The sequence below is a fragment of the Puma concolor genome, chromosome F2 (assembly GCF_028749965.1).
Source record: "Puma concolor isolate L17-30 chromosome F2, mPumCon1.1.hap2, whole genome shotgun sequence".
Classification (NCBI taxonomy): Eukaryota; Metazoa; Chordata; class Mammalia; order Carnivora; family Felidae; genus Puma; species Puma concolor.
The window spans coordinates 29,978,862-29,996,547 of NC_141684.1; the positions used below are offsets into that span (position 1 = coordinate 29,978,862).

A 17,686-nucleotide genomic window follows, 5' to 3' on the forward strand; every position below is an offset into this window, starting at 1 on the left:
CAGACACATGCACACAAAGGGACATTCAGAGCTGGGCTGCAGTAGCTGAATGTGTCTGAAAGGAGAAGTTGGTGATACCCAGAAGCTAGAAATACACAATGATCCTATCAGGTAAGTAAGCACCAAATAATTTCCTTCAGTTAACAATTTATTATACTATCTTTTCTTTCCATCCAGAAATAGATAGGCAGTAAAACAGATTACAAATTAGCTTTGCTACTAAAGTCTTGCCACTAATTGTGTCTTAGCTGGGTATATAGATTCCTATTGCTGTGGTAGCAAATTACTGCAAATTTATTGGCCTAAAACAACACACATGTATGATCTTAGAGTTCTGGTCTGAAGTCCTAAAATAAGGGTGTTGGCAGGACTGCCTTCCTTCTGGAGGCTCTAGAAGAGAATCTATTTCCTTGACTTTCTTCTGCTTTGAGATACCACCTGCATTCTCTGGCTCATGCCCCTTCCTCCATTTTCAAAGTCAGCAGGGGCATAACACCTTCAAGTTTCTCTCCTCCCTCTCCCTCTCCTGCTCTCAATCTGCTTTTGTGATCACATCTCCTCTCTGACTCTGAACCTTCCACTTATGAGGATCTTTGTGGTTATATTGGATCCAACCAGATAATTCAGGATAACCTCTCCATCTCAAGATACTTCACATTAGCAAAAACACTTTGCAATATAAAATACCATATTCACAGGTTCCAGGGATTAGGAAGTGGACATTTGGGGAGGAGGGGGACATTATTCTGCCTATCACACCAGGTCAAGAGGAGATTGGATTATTTTAAAATATTATACAATCAAGAAGCCTTTCTTGACTATCAGCTACAAAGAGCTGACATTTCAAATGGGGGAAATAATACTTGGCCTTCCTAATTTATAAGTTTATTGTGAATATCAAAGTAATATGGAACCCTCTTTATATTCTGCCTGCATGTAGAATGCAGAATATGACTCAGTCAAATCCCAGAATATAATTATGCTTGAATTTTCACTTATCAGAAGAGGGAGGTTTGGTCTATATTTCTTCAAGGCCTCAACCCTCTCTACATTTTAATTTCAAGGAACCTCTTGTGCTTAATAGTATGTAGGAGAGGGGTGCCTGGGTGGCTCAGTCAGTTAAACATCTGACTTCAGCTCAGGTCACGGTTCATGGGTTCAAGTCCCGCATTGGGCTCTGTGCTGACAGCTCAGAGCCTGGAGCCTACTTCAGATTCTGTCTCCCTCTCTCTCTCTGCCTCTCCCTTGCTTACACTCTGTCTCCGTTTTTCAAAAATAAATAAACATTAAAAAAATAAAAAATAGTACGTAGGAGAGAAGAAGAGTATTTACTATCATGGAAAGCTACTGGGTAGAAGCTGGATTTAACTTGGCTGGTCATGGTCAAAGCACAGTGGCTGAGACAAATTTTCCTTTCCTTCCCTTCCCTTTCTCCTTTTCTTTCTTTCCCTTTCATTCCTTCCTTCCCTTCCCTTCCCTTCCCTTCCCTTCCCTTCCCTTCCCTTCCCTTCCCTTCCTTTCCTTTCCTTTCCTTTCTTTGAGGAGCGGCAGGTTCACTCCCCAGTGTAACAGCCATTAAAGAGCGTTGGGGCTCCCAGGATTAAAGCAGTTTCAAAGCCAGTTTTATAGGGTATACCGTATCAGATGTGAAGCCTAAGTGAAACTTGGGCAGTGTTGGTTTCGGGCCAAGTGGTTTCCAATGGTTGTATCCAGAAATGTGATGGGGACTAAAATTCCTTTATGCTGCCCACTGTTGGGTGTAGCTGTCCTTTTTAGATGTATTATGTTGAGTTTTAGTGTAGGCTTGACCTCCAAGTGTGATGGTTAATTTTCAGATCTTCTGGGCCTTTTGTTCCCCATGACAGATAGTCCCAAAGAAGAGCTGAACTAAAAGCTGATTCCAGTGTTTACTACCCTCGACATAGAAAAGAGTGTTCACTCTTCCCCTCCTCCTAAGTGCCCTCTTCCTCTGAACTTATGTTAACTTGACTTAAAGGTTCATGTTGCCCTCTCTTGCCACTGATGGTTGGTCAGGACCACACTAAAACAAGCAGAACTCCTTATTTCTGAATCTCAGGGAGAAGAAGTTAAGGGAAATAAGTTGCTTCCCACTTAGGTAACTCTGAGCTCCTCAAGCAGCTTTCCCCTCCCACTTAAAAATTCCTCATACAGACAGAGGTTTGATGAATAAAACAGAAGCTCTTGCAACTTTTTGTCATCATGGTGCTCTCTCTGGCATATATTTGCTTACTCAAATAGGTATCAAGGCTTTTTCCAGGGTGTCCTTGAAACTCTACAGAGGGTGGTCAGCAGCTACTTTCTCTGATGGAAAATACAAATTAATTAAATTTTGGTAAGGTTTTCTAATTCAAAGATAATGTATATGAAAATACACCACAGACTTTAAGAGGCTAAATTCAAATGGTAGAAAACTTTATCTCTGAAAGAGAATTTAGAGTAGTCTCTGATCCTTGATGAGTTTATACTCTAATTAGAAAGATGAGGCTAATTGTTATTAAAGTATTCAAGAACAATACAAGACAACATTCCAGGAGAGACCAACAGAAATTCAAAAAAGCAAATAATCAATCAAGGTTGCAGGCTGGAGTGGCCAGAGAAAACTTCATGGAAAAGGGTGTAGGGGCGCCTGGGTGGCGCAGTCGGTTAAGCGTCCGACTTCAGTCAGGTCACGATTTCGCGGTCCGTGAGTTCGAGCCCCGCGTCAGGCTCTGGGCTGATGGCTCAGAGCCTGGAGCCTGTTTCCGATTCTGTGTCTCCCTCTCTCTCTGCCCCTCCCCCGTTCATGCTCTGTCTCTCTCTGTCCCAAAAAAATAAATAAACGTTGAAAAAAAAAAGAAAAAAGAAAAGGGTGTGAGTTGAGATTTAGATTTTGAATGAATACGGTTAGCATAAACAAAAATTATTTTAAAAAACCTTTTAGGTGAGAAAAGATATGAAAGTTAGAAATAAACTCTGTGTTGGTGAGGTGAATGAGAACTGTCTTGTCTGACATGGAGATGTGTTTAAGAGAATAGCAGGAAAATGAGGTTTGATAAATTAGCAGTAGGTTCTATAATTATTTCAAACTTAGCAAAGTATTTACAGCTGATTCAGGAGAGGCTGGATCCTACTTCAGGCTTCTAAACAGAGGAGAAACTCAAGGAAACATTGTCTTGAGAAAAGTGTAACTATATGATATGCAGAAAGGATCAGAAGAAAAAAGACTAGAGATAGCAATATTAGCCAAGACATGATCATAGTTTCTTGGGCATAGAGGCTGGGAGAACATCAGTGGTAAGAAAAAAAACCCAAAAAACAAACAAACAAACAAAAAAGACCTATGACCAGATATAGTATGTAGGGAGAAACAATAGATTTTGTCTTTTTTTTTTTCTTTCAATTGAGTTGATAATGGGAAGAAAAAGGGAGAAGAATTTGGGGCAGGAGTCTCAAAGATTACTTTTTTTTAAATGTTTATTTATTTTTGAGACAGAGACAGAGTGTGAGAAGGGGAGGGGCAGAGAGAGGGAGACACAGAAGCTGTCAGCACAGAGCCAATGTGGGGCTTCACCTCACAAACTGTGAGATCATGACCCTATGACCTGAGCTAAAGTCGGATGCCTAACCGACTGAGCCACCCAGACACCCCTCAAAGATTACTTTTTTAAGCAGACATGGGAGAGATTCTGAAAGAGGCCAGCCAGTGGAATGGGGAAAGTGAAGGACTTGCTTTAGCCATGACATATTTGAAATTGTGAAAAGACACAACAAGTTGGCAATATGAGATTGGAAGTCTATGGAATCAGGACTGGGTTGTGAAGAGGAATATATACAAAAGGCCAGCTACAATGATGACTGAGAACAAGAAGGATGGGAATTTTCTGATAGCCTCTCATGCCAGAATGAAAAAACTTACTTAGGGGCTGGCAGAAAACTCTCAGATCACCTCTTTTGCTCAGACTGTGCTGTTGAACTCTTCACTCTGAAATGTAGTTCATCTTGGGAACCTTTGGTGCTGTGAATACAGTACTGTGCAGACCCACTGGCATTGCCAAGGTTATAGGGCTTGAGCTAGGTGTCCAGGACAGCTACAATGTCAAGTTGAGGGAAACTCTCTTGCCAGATGATTAAAGAAGTGCAACAGTCTTGGTTTTCTTAGAATAGAGAATCTCTGAAAGTCAGCCTTAGTACCAAAACTAAGAAGGGAAATGGAGTGGCTGACCATAAACAAACAAACTAAATATCCTTCCAACTGGTGTGGGTAGCCATATCCTATAGCACACCTTCAAAAGTTACAACAGGCCCATAGATGGCTGCTTTTTCCACAATGGTTAATGGATTTTAGGCTCATGTACAGTATTGAGAGAGGAGAGGGACAGGTGGAAAGAGGAATACTTGGTTGAACATAGCTAAATAATGCTAAACAACTCCTTTTACAAGTGCTAAAACATAAGTTTCTCTTCTTGTTTTTAGGCTTATTTCATCAGCTGTCATTTGTTAAATACCATTTTGTTGGGTGTGGGGGCAAGGAGGAGTTTATTATTGTGGCCTCTCCACCTGTTCTTCTATCACTGTTCTGATTCCTCCATCAGAATGTAAATCATGTGGCCATGAAAATAGTCCTGGCCGACTGCTTTGTATTCTGTGCCCACATACTTCCTTTTCTCTCAATGGCTATAGGAAATGTCAATGAGGAGTCTCAATTTGTCATGGTTGTTGTTGCTGTTTTTTATCTTCTACTTGGTAAATTCTTCTTTTTTTTTTGCATTTGGCTTATATCACTTCCCATAAAGAAAGATACTTGTCTTCATGATTTTTGCAAGGCAATCTTCCCATTAAAACCAAATAAGATAACACTTACACCATCTAAAGAATGTTCAATTGCTTCAAAAATGCATTACATTGGAAGGTTTATGCCTAATATTATGGCAGAAAGAAGAGATTTCCCTCAAACGTATGTGTGAGGGTGGTAACCACTGAAGCTGCATAAGGATTATGGCCAAGTTCCATGAGAGCATGATTTAGAAATCAATAATGATTCATATTTAGACATCAATATTGATACAACAATTACAAAATCAATACCTACAACAAGCATGCTCTTTGAGGGTGAGCTAACTCTTCCAGGGAGAGAGACAGAGAGAGAGAGAGTGAGAGAAAGAAAGACAGAATATGAATAAGAACAAAGCCTGGTGGGAAACTTTACCTGGTTCTAATCCCAGCTCTGGAATTTATTAATTATATGGTCTTGGAAAAGTTATCTATTTCAGAGTCTCAGTTTCCTTACCTGTAAAAAAGGGATAATGGTATATTCTTCGTGGATTATTATAAACCATACAAGAGATCCTTTTCTTAAGTTCATAATTAGTGGGTGATAAGCACCATTCATTATCATTCACTACCAACCTAATTAATGGTAGCACCATTCACTACCAACCTAAATGAGAAGACAGGTTGAGGTGAGGGTAGAGAAAAAAAGGAAGGGTACTTAGCATGATCAGGGAGAAAAGGGGATACCAGCACAAATTCTAGTTGCTTGAGGTATTTCTCCAAGGCCAGCCATGTTTCTCTCCTCTCAATGCTTAATATTTTCACAATTGAGTCATAATTGCTCATAAACTAAGATGTAAAATTCCCATTGTTTCTTGGAGCAAGAATGAGTGTAGAAAAGTCTACAGTTATTACAGTAACCCTCTGAGTGATAAAAACCAGTTTCCACAGAGACATGACAGATTTTTCACAGAATAAACAAAGCTCACAGTTTTTATTTCATACAAATCATAAATGTGTGACTTTTATTACTCTGGGAGAAGGGGGTTGTTGCCTAATGGGACTGTTATTTGAACACTCTTCTTCCCAGTATGGAGTTATTAACTCAGTAGACTTGGGCCCAGGGTATTTGGTGTTAGAATGGCAGCACACTGAACCAACCTCACATTCTACCCATGTCAACCAGGATAACATGTTCTTACTGCTCATGGCAGTGTCATTTTAAAACTAAGAGCAACCTGGATCCAGCTCTCTTATTTTTCCGATGAGGAAATTAAGTGCTCTCCCACTTTAGGTTAATGACTTGCTCAGAACCCACACAGAAAGGAAGTGACACAGGCAGGAGGCAAATGTAAGCCTTTGCCAAGAAGTCAAAAATGACTACTCTGTGTTCTATTCCTAATATATTTAGAACTTCAGTAAATATGTATTGAATAAATACATGAATTCTAACTTGAAAATTAGTTCATTTTCTACTCCATGTGGCTGCTGCACACCCTCTAGTAACTTTCCATCTTTTTTCCTTCCCTCGGTACCTAACCTACTTTTGAAAGTAATCATTGTGCTTATGGTAGATGGGTGTCATGTTCTCTCATTCCCCCGTGGCACTGACTGTGTTATACCCACTGTCTGGGCTGCCCTCTCTTTTCCCTCCACCTGCATTCACCTAGCTAGGAGGACCTATTAGACTTGGTTCAGGCATCGTCTGTTCCTAGAGGCATTTCATAGCTTCCTCAATACCATCCAGGATGACATAATGCCCTTCCTGTGTGCTCTCAGAGCATCCCTGAGTTCTTCAGCAATTGTTACAGTCTGCTGCAGCTTTCTGTTTATTCACATACATCCCTCTTTAGATAGTAAGTCCTCTGAGGACAGAAACCAAATTGTGTCTCCCATCAAAGCCCTAATGTCAATGGAGCCTGATATATAGTAAGGGTTCAATAAATGTCTGACAAAAGACTGGATGAATATGTTATTAATTAATCTCAAACAACTATGTATAACTCTAGTGGCCTGTGTCATTCAAAACAGAAGTAGAAGTATTTCTATTGATGTTTCCTATCATCTGGGTTTGATTTACAAAAATGGAGGAGTTAGAAGTAAGATTCATACCTTTCCCTTCCTATTAGTTTCAAACCAAACATAAGGTCCCTCCTAAATATGCTGAGTCCTTTGAGCATGCTTTTAACACCAAGTGGAAAGCAAATAGGATGATTATTACCACTATGCTGTAAAAACCCTTGGAAAACTAGAGGATGGGAAGATTCTGGGATCCTGTTTTTCCCAAGTACTGAACAAGATTAAACCACATCCAAACTGACAACTCCCCTAAGATGCCTTTCCTAGTGTCTGTGACCATGGCTTTGTAACTGAAGGAGGCCTTACTTCTTTCACATGCCACTACCTGCACCACGAATATCCTCACTGAGTCCACTCTGGGACACTTTTTATTAAGTATCTGTACTAGTTTTCTAGGTCTGCCATAACAAAGTACAACAAATTGGGCAGCTTAAACAAAATTTATTGTCTTACATTCTAAAATCCAAGATGTTGGTAGGATGGGTTCCTGCTAGGGTTGTGAGGGAAGGATCTGTTCCAGGACTTTCTCCTTGGCTTGCAGATGGCTGTCCTCCCTGTGACTCATCATATGGTGGTTTTCCTCTCTTAATATTTCTATGTCCAAATTTCCCCTTTTTATAAAGACACAAGTCATATTGGATTAGGGCCCACTCTAATGACCTCATTTTAACTTGATACCTATAAAGACCCTACCTCCAAACAAGGTCACATTTTGGGAAAACACAATTCAGCATTAAGGTATCCAAGGTCCTAGATGAAGGGACTTTCTGGGCTGATGGACATTATCTCATCACTCTAATGAGCATCCAAGGTGTTCACACATTGTTTTCGTAGACACTATAACCTGTTATCACTACTCTTCTAGACCAAAGTGTTGGCTAAGGTATGATCCTCCATGTTCTTAGCCCCCTAGTTCCCTAAGGACCCCATTGCTACTTCATTTAACCCAAAGAAAATTTTACCTCACTAGATTGGCTTTCCAATATGTAACCAAAAGTGTCCCTAAAATATTAATAACAGAAACCCTGGTTTTTTGAGCATTTAAAATGTTCCAATAAATGTGCTAAGTTCTTTACTTTCATTACCTGATTCTATCCACAAAAATCCTATGAGGTAGATGTCATTTTTAAAATAGAGAAATTAGAGATAAGAGGCTAAAAGATTTCCCAAGGTTGTCAGGTGTAAAAGTGGCTAAATCAGTCTTTAAATCCAAGAAGTCTGACTTCAAATGGAGACTGCTTAACCAATGCATCAGGCTCTATTACTGCTCTGACTAGTGGAGTCACTGATTTCTTTGGTGCTATAGCTGAGGAAGGCACTAACCTAGAGGAGTTAAGTTCTAAGCCAAAAATGGTGGGATCTGGAAATGCCAAGTTCTTTCCCAGAGGCATCAGTCTCCTCATGCATGGAAGGTCCTTCACTATAATAATCTCTTCCTTAGCCCAAACTCCTCATTAGGTTTGCTAAGAGTAACTGGTCTAATGGACACTACATGGTGGTCTTCAAGTAGAAGCACCTCTGTTTGTATGTTCCTCATCAGATCTGGGAAAGCGGAAAGGCTCCTACTATACAAATTCTCCTAAAGACTCCAAACTATCCTCACAAAGCCTACCTCCCATGGTGAATATGGAAAGCATTTAGACAAATCTCTTCATCATGCCTGCTAAACACATTTAGGAATATGAAAACTCCCAATTTTTATGGATTGTAATAGATGGTGTCTTCAAAGGTCTCCTTTTGCTGTGTTTATAATTCTGAATAATGACAAATTGATTTAAATTAGCTCTACAGCTTCTAGACATGGATGTTACAGCTTTGAAGATCATCAGAAACAATAATTTCTACTTTTGATCAGGCTGTTAATGTTCCAAATTAAGTGACAATACTAAGCATAACTCAGAGAACAAAATTACAGACCTTTCTACGTGCCTTTATTTGTTTAGTTACTTCTGACACTTAATAAGCCCCAATAAATAGCACCATTGCCCACCCTGTGAGACTCAGTGAAATTCCGGTGTCTCATCTTGAGGATTTGCTTTTAACTCTTGCTTTATTCCCGTATGGGTCCTCCCCATCAAGGTGTGAGAAAGGGGTCTTTCTCTTTGAGTGTGAGAAAGATTTCTCAATGTACTTTCTTGGACACAGAAGTGAGAATAAGAGTAATGATTAACCTTACTGCATATTTACTGTATAACATATATGCATATATTGCTATATGTATATTGTATAATATATGCATATATTGCTACGGTTATTTACTGTATAACAGGAACTGTGCTAAGAGTTTTTATTCATTGTCTCATTTATTCTTTAACAACCTTAGAAAGTCAGTATTAGCATTATCCCTACTTTACAGGTGACTTGCCCTAAGCACACAACTACAATACAGTGGTGCCAGGATTTGAATTCCATCTACATTATTCTAAATCCCATGTTTCTATGTTATATAATATCCCACAGCACTACAGATCATTTCTCAGATGGCACAGGTGTCCACAGGAGCTGGAAACTGTATCTAAACTGAGTATTACTAAGCCCTTTGTCTATACCTGTCTTACTCAAGGGATCAACCAGAAGTGTGGGGGACAGGGTACAGTCAGGATTCCTCACCCTCTTTGTAAATTAAAGCAGTTTTGCAATTTTCTTATTTTAATATCCAACACACTATAATAATGGAGAGTGAAAATGGAATTGTCCCATTTATTATGATGGTTTTACTGAGTAGTAAACATTTTGTATTATTTTTAGATACTCAAAAGAGAAATGATAGTTTTGACAAAAGAGAATAAGAGAATTCACATATTAAAGATTTTTTTAAAGTCTATATACAATGACTTCTAGCCAGTTCAAGATTGCTTAATACCGATTAGTAATGACCATTAAGAAATCATTTATGGATTTTTTGTGAGTGTTCAGAGATACTAATGGGTTTTAAAATTACTTGGGATTCTTCCTGAGGTCAAAGGAAGAAAATAAAGTATGAAGTGATAATAAAATGTATGAGGTGACTAATGGACAGGTTGTATATATATATAATGGTTTCAGGAAAAAAAAAGAAAAACAAAAAAAACATTCAATTTTTACAGCATACATTTAAACAAATGGAAATCTCACTGCCATAGCCTCTTGTCTTCACTCAAGAACCAGGAAGGTTGATAACATTGTGTATCACCATGGTCTGTATCAGATTCTCAACAATTTTTCAGCCATCAGGTCACTGGCTCTAATCACCTCTGTAACCACTCCCACTCGCAGCTGCCAAAAATCTTATGAAAAGTTGTGGAAAAATAATTCTACATTTGATGAAGCACCAATAAAATGCCTTGCTCTAACATAGCACAAATAAATAACCAACTCAAACACAGTCTTTAGATGGCAAACATGAATACGGAAAATAGTTCCCCACAGACCATCTAGGGATCAGGTATCTAAGTTTTTGCTACATGTGTAAGTCAACAGAATAACAATAAATCAAATGAAATAAAGAGTTACATAATATCATAAAATTTTGAATTGTAAGAGATAAATTCTGAATAAAATTTAATTTGAAGATTTTATTTTAAATCACATGATGGCACTCCTGATTTCCCAATATAGAGACAACACAGAATAATATTTTATCAAAAATAAATATATTAGAGATATTATAACAATGTAAATGCAGACAAAAGATGCAATTAATAGAAATAAAATGGACATTATAATCTTAAAACAATGTTGTCTGGAGTCATCATTGAGGCTAGTGAAGGAGGCTAAATGAGATGTTTAGATGCTGTTCATTAAAACCATCTTCATTCTGGCTCTTAGCAAATTAGATCTTAGAATCTAAGGTCTTCAAGCCATCTGGCTACATGATTGAGCAATTCAATTATACACTGATTTTTCTTCTTTAGAGCGTACGTAAAGTTTATATTAAGTATGCTTGACCTACTACGTACCTCTTACATATTATTCCTGTATTTGAAGAATGTGTTTGCTTGAAATAGGATGTAACTGGTATTTTCTAAATATAAAATCTTTTTTTTTAGATATACAGTTCGTAACTACAACATCCCTATAGTAAAATTAAGCTTGCTTCCAGGTTAATATTGAGTAGAGAGTCTTAAAAATGAATAAGTTTCCTCAAGAGCAAAATAATTCAACAAGAATTATTTTGTATAGTGGGCAACAGAGTAAGCACACTGGGGATATTAAATGATATATAATTGATAAAGTATACCCTGCAAACATTTTGACTGCTATACCTTATCTTTAAACTTTAAGCTGTGAGCCTATTTTTAATCTAAAGAATTCACATCTGCAATATATAATTTTATGTTTTGTTTGGAAAAGAACAGTTGAACAGTCCAAAAGAATTTTTAGTACTGAGAAGGGAAGAGTAAAGCTACTTGTGCACTGGAAAGCAATAGATGAAAACACTTTCATGGGAATACTGGAAAGAAATATGTTAGTATTTAACCGTGATCTCATCGCATGACTATATAGAATGTTTACCTCATCATATTTTGATTTGTTCTTTATGGTATGAACATAGTAAAGGCAACTTTTTAAAAAACAAATGCAGAATTGCAAAACGTGGTCCCTTGCTTTTATGTTTCATTGCTACCCTCTCACATGTGTGGCTTGTGTTGCAGTTAACAGTTTAAAATCTGCAGGCTCCCTCTTCCACATGATTAACAAATATGTGAGATAAGCCCTAAGGATCCAGGTCAAAGTCTCCCACCACTTGCTGCCCTGTGAAAAACACACATCTAAATTCTTATCTGTCCTCACCTCTCACCCTCTACCTCTCTCTCTCCAGAGTTTTCATTAACCAGAAAGAACACTCTGTGGGAAAGGTTTGTAGAAAATCTGAATGCTTTCAAGTACACCAAACGAAACAGGATAATTCATGTTGTTGCGGCTCTCTCATGTTTTTGGGGCTTTAAAACAGTGAAATAATCTAAATGAGGGTATTTGAGAGATAACAAAAGCATGGAGGAATAACAAGTAATTGCATTCAACATATTATAGACACACAGTCCCTCCATAGTAAGAAATGTTATTTTGGTAATACCTTTATCTTTACTGTGGTTTTCAACTCCACAGGGAAGGCAGACCTGCAAATACTCACTTATCAACTGAATCGATTAAATGCCAATGAAGTGCATGTTCAGGAGACAGATGTTATGAGAAAAATAAAAGATATAGAGTGCCTTACCTTTAAAATATAAAATATTTAAAATTCAGTTGAAGGCACCATAGATTTTTAAGAAGATATGCATATTTATAAATCCACGTGCATAGATAGGATTTTAATAGGGAAGAATAGAATAGTTTGAGCAAAGATTTTAAAGTGAGAAAACAATAAGGAGATTCTAGAAAAAGTGAAAGTAATTCATAATGATCACTCAAATTCTGGTGCTTTAACAAGTGGTGGTTGCATTCATTATTCTTCTACCTTTCTACCTGACCAGCCAAAGCCATGTTAACCTTTTATAGATCTTAAACACTGAAAAAATTATGGTGTCATTCCCATCCATACACGCACAGACATACATACACAACACTTAAAACAAAAGCAAGAGAGACTTTAAAATTAGTCTGAGGAAGTAAAAATGCTGATTGTTCCATTTTGGAATAATAAAATCTATTGGATGAGGTGTTGTTGGTTCCCCTACTTCGCTTAAGATTGTGTTTATCTTGACCCTGGGAAATCTAAGATTATGGCTGGCAGAGCTAACCTTAAAAAATGCAATTATATCTCCAAACTTTTCAAGTAAGAATGAGGTTAGACTCCCCTATAAAAATTTAAGTTTAACAATTAACATAGAAGTATTACTGGTGAGAGGGAATCACTGATAATCGAGTTGAAAGCAAGACACAAAATACTGACACATGGGGTCAAAGGCTAAAGTCCACACTTCCAAGGAGCAGGACCAGATCAAGTAGGATAAAAGTGTTCAGGATTTTTTCAATCGTGCTTGTAGCTATTGCCTTATAAGTGTGTATTCATGGCTCCGTCTACTGCTGATGGTCATTCTTTCAAATATGATAAATATGAATATGTTAAAAAAAAGAATGAGGTTAGACCTGCAGTTTTTCAACCTCAGTACTATAGATATTTGGGGTCAGATAATTCTTTGTAGGGGACTTCCCTGTCCATTGTAGAATATTAAGCAGCATCCCTGGGGCCTCTATTTATTAGACGGTAAACAGTTACAGCAATTATAACAACCAAAAATGTGTCCAGATATTGTTGCATGTCCTATAGGGGTAAAATTACTTCTTAAGAACCACCAGGTTAGAGAAAGGAATCAAGACTAGTGAATTAACATGAAAACCCATCAATTTTCAGCTCAAATTTAGAAATACATTTCTAAGCTCTATTTGCACTCATATACTGATCTTGTTCTCAGGAGTGAAGACACTTATTGTGTGTATTGTCTATCACAGCCAGTATTGGGCCAAGAGATGGGTAGGTAGATAGCTAATTATATGTAAGTGGAAAGATTAATACAAATCAGAAAACCATTAAAGGCTATTTGCAGCCAACATAGAAACATTTTGTTATCTGCACCTGTGAGAAACACTAGACAGAAAACAATGAAGCCCATTAGAAAGTTCTTAGCTTGGGGGATAAGCATTTTTTTTTTTTTTTTGAGACTCGTGACATCCTTGAGCTTCAAAAGCCAAGGAAGACAGCAGTACTAGTCCCCACTTGGAAAGGGGTTTGTTTATTCTGCTTATCTGCAGCCAAAGCTAACAATCTTAATGGTTTTAAAGACCTTAATGTTTCACAGTACTAGGAAGGTCTAATTTGCAGACAGAAGTATCTATAAATGAGCATGTCTTCAGAGAGTCTTGACATATAGTCAAACAACTTAAAAGCATTCAGACTATTTCTAAATAATGAATAGAGGGCAAACAAAAGTGGTGAGTTGGTTATCTTTTTTTTTTTCTCAGTTAAGGTAGAGAGTAAAGGAAAGAAAGAAGGAAGGAAGGAAGGAAGGAAGGAAGGAAGGAAGGAAGGGAGGAAGGGAGAGAGAGGGAGAGAGGATGGTAGGGAGGCAAAGAGGGAGGGAGTGAAATAAAGAAAAGAAAGGAGAGAGAAAGAAAGGGAAAGAAAGAAAAGACAGAGAGAGAGAGAGAGAGAGAGAGAGAGAGAAGGAAGAGTGAGCAAAACCAAATGTAGACACTAAGCTACTTTCATCTTTATATTCCCAAACCAAAAAACATGCCTTATACAGTAAGTTTTTAACCCTGGCTTATGAACTGAATTAATAAGAATGGAAGAGAAGGAGAAAGAATATTAATTAGAAATTCTGAAATATATAAGGTTAATTATGAAATAACTTAAAATCTGAACTCCTTTGTTACTACTTTCATTCATATGGACTCTCAGCCTCTCTTTTTAAAACTTTCATCCTTTTACATGATCAAATTTATATAGTACTTAATTATAAAGTGCTTATATAATTTCACAAGATCCCCCACATAATGTTATGGAATAAATACCATTATTCCTCTTTTATAGAAAACATGAGTTCAGAAATATTAAATGATGCTGAAGGCCACAAGTAATAAAGCAGGACTTAACACAAGCTTCAATTCTGAGGCTATTCTGAATATCAGCCTTAAGTGATGTCAGTAGAGAATAACATTTATCCTACTGCAGTGTTTCAATTGCACATAGTGGTTTTAAAAACATGCACTGGTGTCAGACTCCCAGCCCCACAAATTACCAGTTGTGGGATCCTGAGCAAGTTGTTTCAACTCTCTGATACTGTTTCTTCATCTTAAAAACTGAGCTGGTAATAGCTACCCCACAGATTTGATATAAAGATTAAATGAGATAATAGGTGTAGCACATTTAGCAAATCCCCATCAGTAGAAATCATCATCATATTTTATCCAATGGAATCTATGTCATACTGGGTATTGCTTATGTGGAGTTCTTATGTGGACTGTTTATGGCAACACTAGCTCTTTCTGGTTTTCAGAACCTCTTGTCATGATGCCCTTTTTTAAATGCGTACCCCTTAAAAGTTGAATTCTTTGATTACTCAAAATTGGGGTAGATCACTTGTTAAGATATATGTGAAGGCCTGCATCTGGGAGAGTAGAATTTGATGGTAGAGTGTAAAATAAAGCTTTCTAGTTGAAGAAATCACAAAGAAGATTTTTGAAAGTTCTGTTCCATATTTGTAAAATTTAGGAGGCAATGTAGGTCTCTTGCATGACCAGAAATAGAGTGCTTGAGTGCCTATTTTGGGATTAGCACAGTTGTAAATGCTTTACATATATTAGTTCATTTCAACTTGACACAAATACACTTGAGGTAAGCTTTGTTATCACCATCCTCATTATATAAAGATGAAGGAACAGGCACTGAGAAGTTAAATAACTTGACCAAGTTAACCCAGCTAGTAAGTAACAGAGATGATTAGAATCCAGAGCTACACCAGAGTCCATGGTTGTACCCACTGCACTATGCTATCTTTCTCCAGAGTATCCCATCATTAATCAATCACATATATACAAGGAGTCTACAGAATGGTGCAAAGCACTTCTGTAGTCTACCCATCAAGTTTCCTGTTGGTTCATAGAGACGTCTGTAGCAGATGCTGCTGATATCCTGCTCCATACTCCCTGGGCTCCCCAGTTCACTTACAGGTACAGTAAGATCCATGATAAATGTACAACTTCTTACCTGGGTTTCTCTTAACCCTGAAGGCTTTTTCAAGGACTGTGGAAGCAAAACCTTCCAAAGACAGGCACAACCTTGGAATTCAGGAGAATTAAAGACCCTAGGGGGGAAACTTCAACCAATACAAAATAGTAATTGGTAAATTATTGCCCAGCATCCCTGTATCATTCACTTTTGTGGAGGGTCCCTAGTAGAACTGAGTCTAGTTGGCCCAAAGCAGTAACCTGCTCAATAAAACACCTTATATCAGTTCTTCCCCCTTCCTTATCTCGCTTTCCACACATTCCTTCACTTATGTTTTCTGCAGTCAGCTTTAAATAAACTACCTACACCCATGGCCTTGTTTTGTGGTCTGCTTTGTGGCAACTCAAAATAATCTCAGCTGGCTACCCAGAAGTTTCCTCCTGTTTCCAATAACACAATCCCCTTGGCTCCAGTTCCATCTAAATGATTAGACATCATGGGAGGAGTAGAGGTAGGATGAAGAAGGATTCCAGAAGGAGACTTTGATCCTTTGGATTGTTTTGTTTTTTGTTTTTTTTGTTTGTTTGTTTGGATTCCTCAGATTGAAACAAAAACATTTCCTCTTGCTGGTGCTGACTGTTCTCACATATCACTTCAAGATGCTATGATGCTAACCAAGTTTCTTTCTCTATACTCTTACTAAGGACTTCCCACCAAGGAGACAGAGTAGGGGAAGAGGCAAGAAGGGAAGAAAACACTATACCACCAGACAAGGATTCCAAAAATCAAAAGAGTTATTAATGTATCTAAAAAGATTTTCATGAATGTGCATTGTCATTAGGAAGATGAACACTCCTATTAGTGATATCCTTTTAAGAGATGCAGTTCAGTGGAAAGAATATGCACGTATCTGGAGACATACTGACCTGAATTGCTTTTCTTTTTCTTTTTTTATTATTGAAGTATAGCTGACATGCAATGTCACATTAGTTTCAGGTGTACAACATACTGATTTGGCAATTCTGTATGTTACTCAGTGCTCACCACACTGTGGTGACTGTGGTTACCATCTGTCACCATACATTATTACAATATTATTGATTAGTTCCCTATGCTGTGCTTTTCATCTCCATGACTTACTGATTTTATAACTGGAAGTTTGTAGCTCTTAATCCCCTTCAACTATTTTGCCCATTCCCCCACTCCCTTCCCCTTTGGCAACTACCAGTTTGTTCTTTTTATTTATGAGTCTGTTTCCGATTTTCTATTTGTTTGTTCACTGTTTTTTTTTTTTTTAGATTCCACATATAAGTGAAATCATATGGTATGTGTCTTTGTCTGATAGATCTGAGTTTGGATGCCAGCTTTACCACAAAGAATATGACATCAAGCAAATTAAATTATTGAAGCCTGATTTTTCATACATATACAATGGTGTGGAAATATTTATCTCCCCCAAATTGTTGAAGATTTAAATGAGATAATGTGTGTGAAAATTGCTGGCAGATGTTTAATAAATGTTAGTTTCCTTTCCTTGTCTACTCATGCCCCATCTCAACCTGCCACCCCACAGAGAAAATCCCGTGGGAAGTTTTCTTAATGATCCTCAATCTTTCACATGTAGGGATTTCCACTGCTCTATTGTATTAACCTCTTAGAAAGTCTTCTAAACTTTTATGATCCAAAAAAATTACTTTGGTGAGCCTTTCTTTTGTGACTATTACATGCCAGATTCTACAGGTTAGCCAAGGAAAACTAAAGAAGTCACGAAAGAGGCAAATAAACATTAGGTATTGAAACTGCAATATATCTGCATTAACACAGGCAAAGATGTGGGAAGTCAATTTAAGACAAAGGAGAGCTTCTATTATGTGCCATTGATAATAGCAAGATAAATAAACAAGCCTCTCAATCCCTATGACAAGTGGACTACTTTTCAACAAACTATTTTTTAAAAAATTAAGAAGCAGCAAAGCAGCAAAGGGCACAGACCATCTTTTGTCTCTCATTCCAGCACAGACCCTCCTGCTTTACACATTTCTCCCACAGAGTGATTTGACCATTAAGTGATTAATGATATGGACATTGAGAGGAGTAGCTGAAGCAACTTTTATTCATAAATGTGCTTTTTTAGGTTTTGAATAACTTAGCAAAATGATCTAGCTTCAAATTAGAGAAGCATGT

General features: G+C 37.5%; 1 protein-coding gene and 1 long non-coding RNA gene across 7 annotated transcripts in view; one reads left to right on the plus strand and one right to left on the minus strand.

Annotated features, from left to right (window-relative positions):
* EMC2 (ER membrane protein complex subunit 2) overlaps window positions 1–17,686 on the minus strand; it is a 564,357-nt gene that overhangs the window by 351,927 nt on the left and 194,744 nt on the right. The window lies entirely within an intron of this gene.
* LOC147571898 (uncharacterized) lies at window positions 5–17,045 on the plus strand. Its single transcript, XR_015246907.1, has 3 exons — window positions 5–111; window positions 15,339–15,504; window positions 16,801–17,045. It is a non-coding gene; the product is annotated as an uncharacterized LOC147571898 (long non-coding RNA).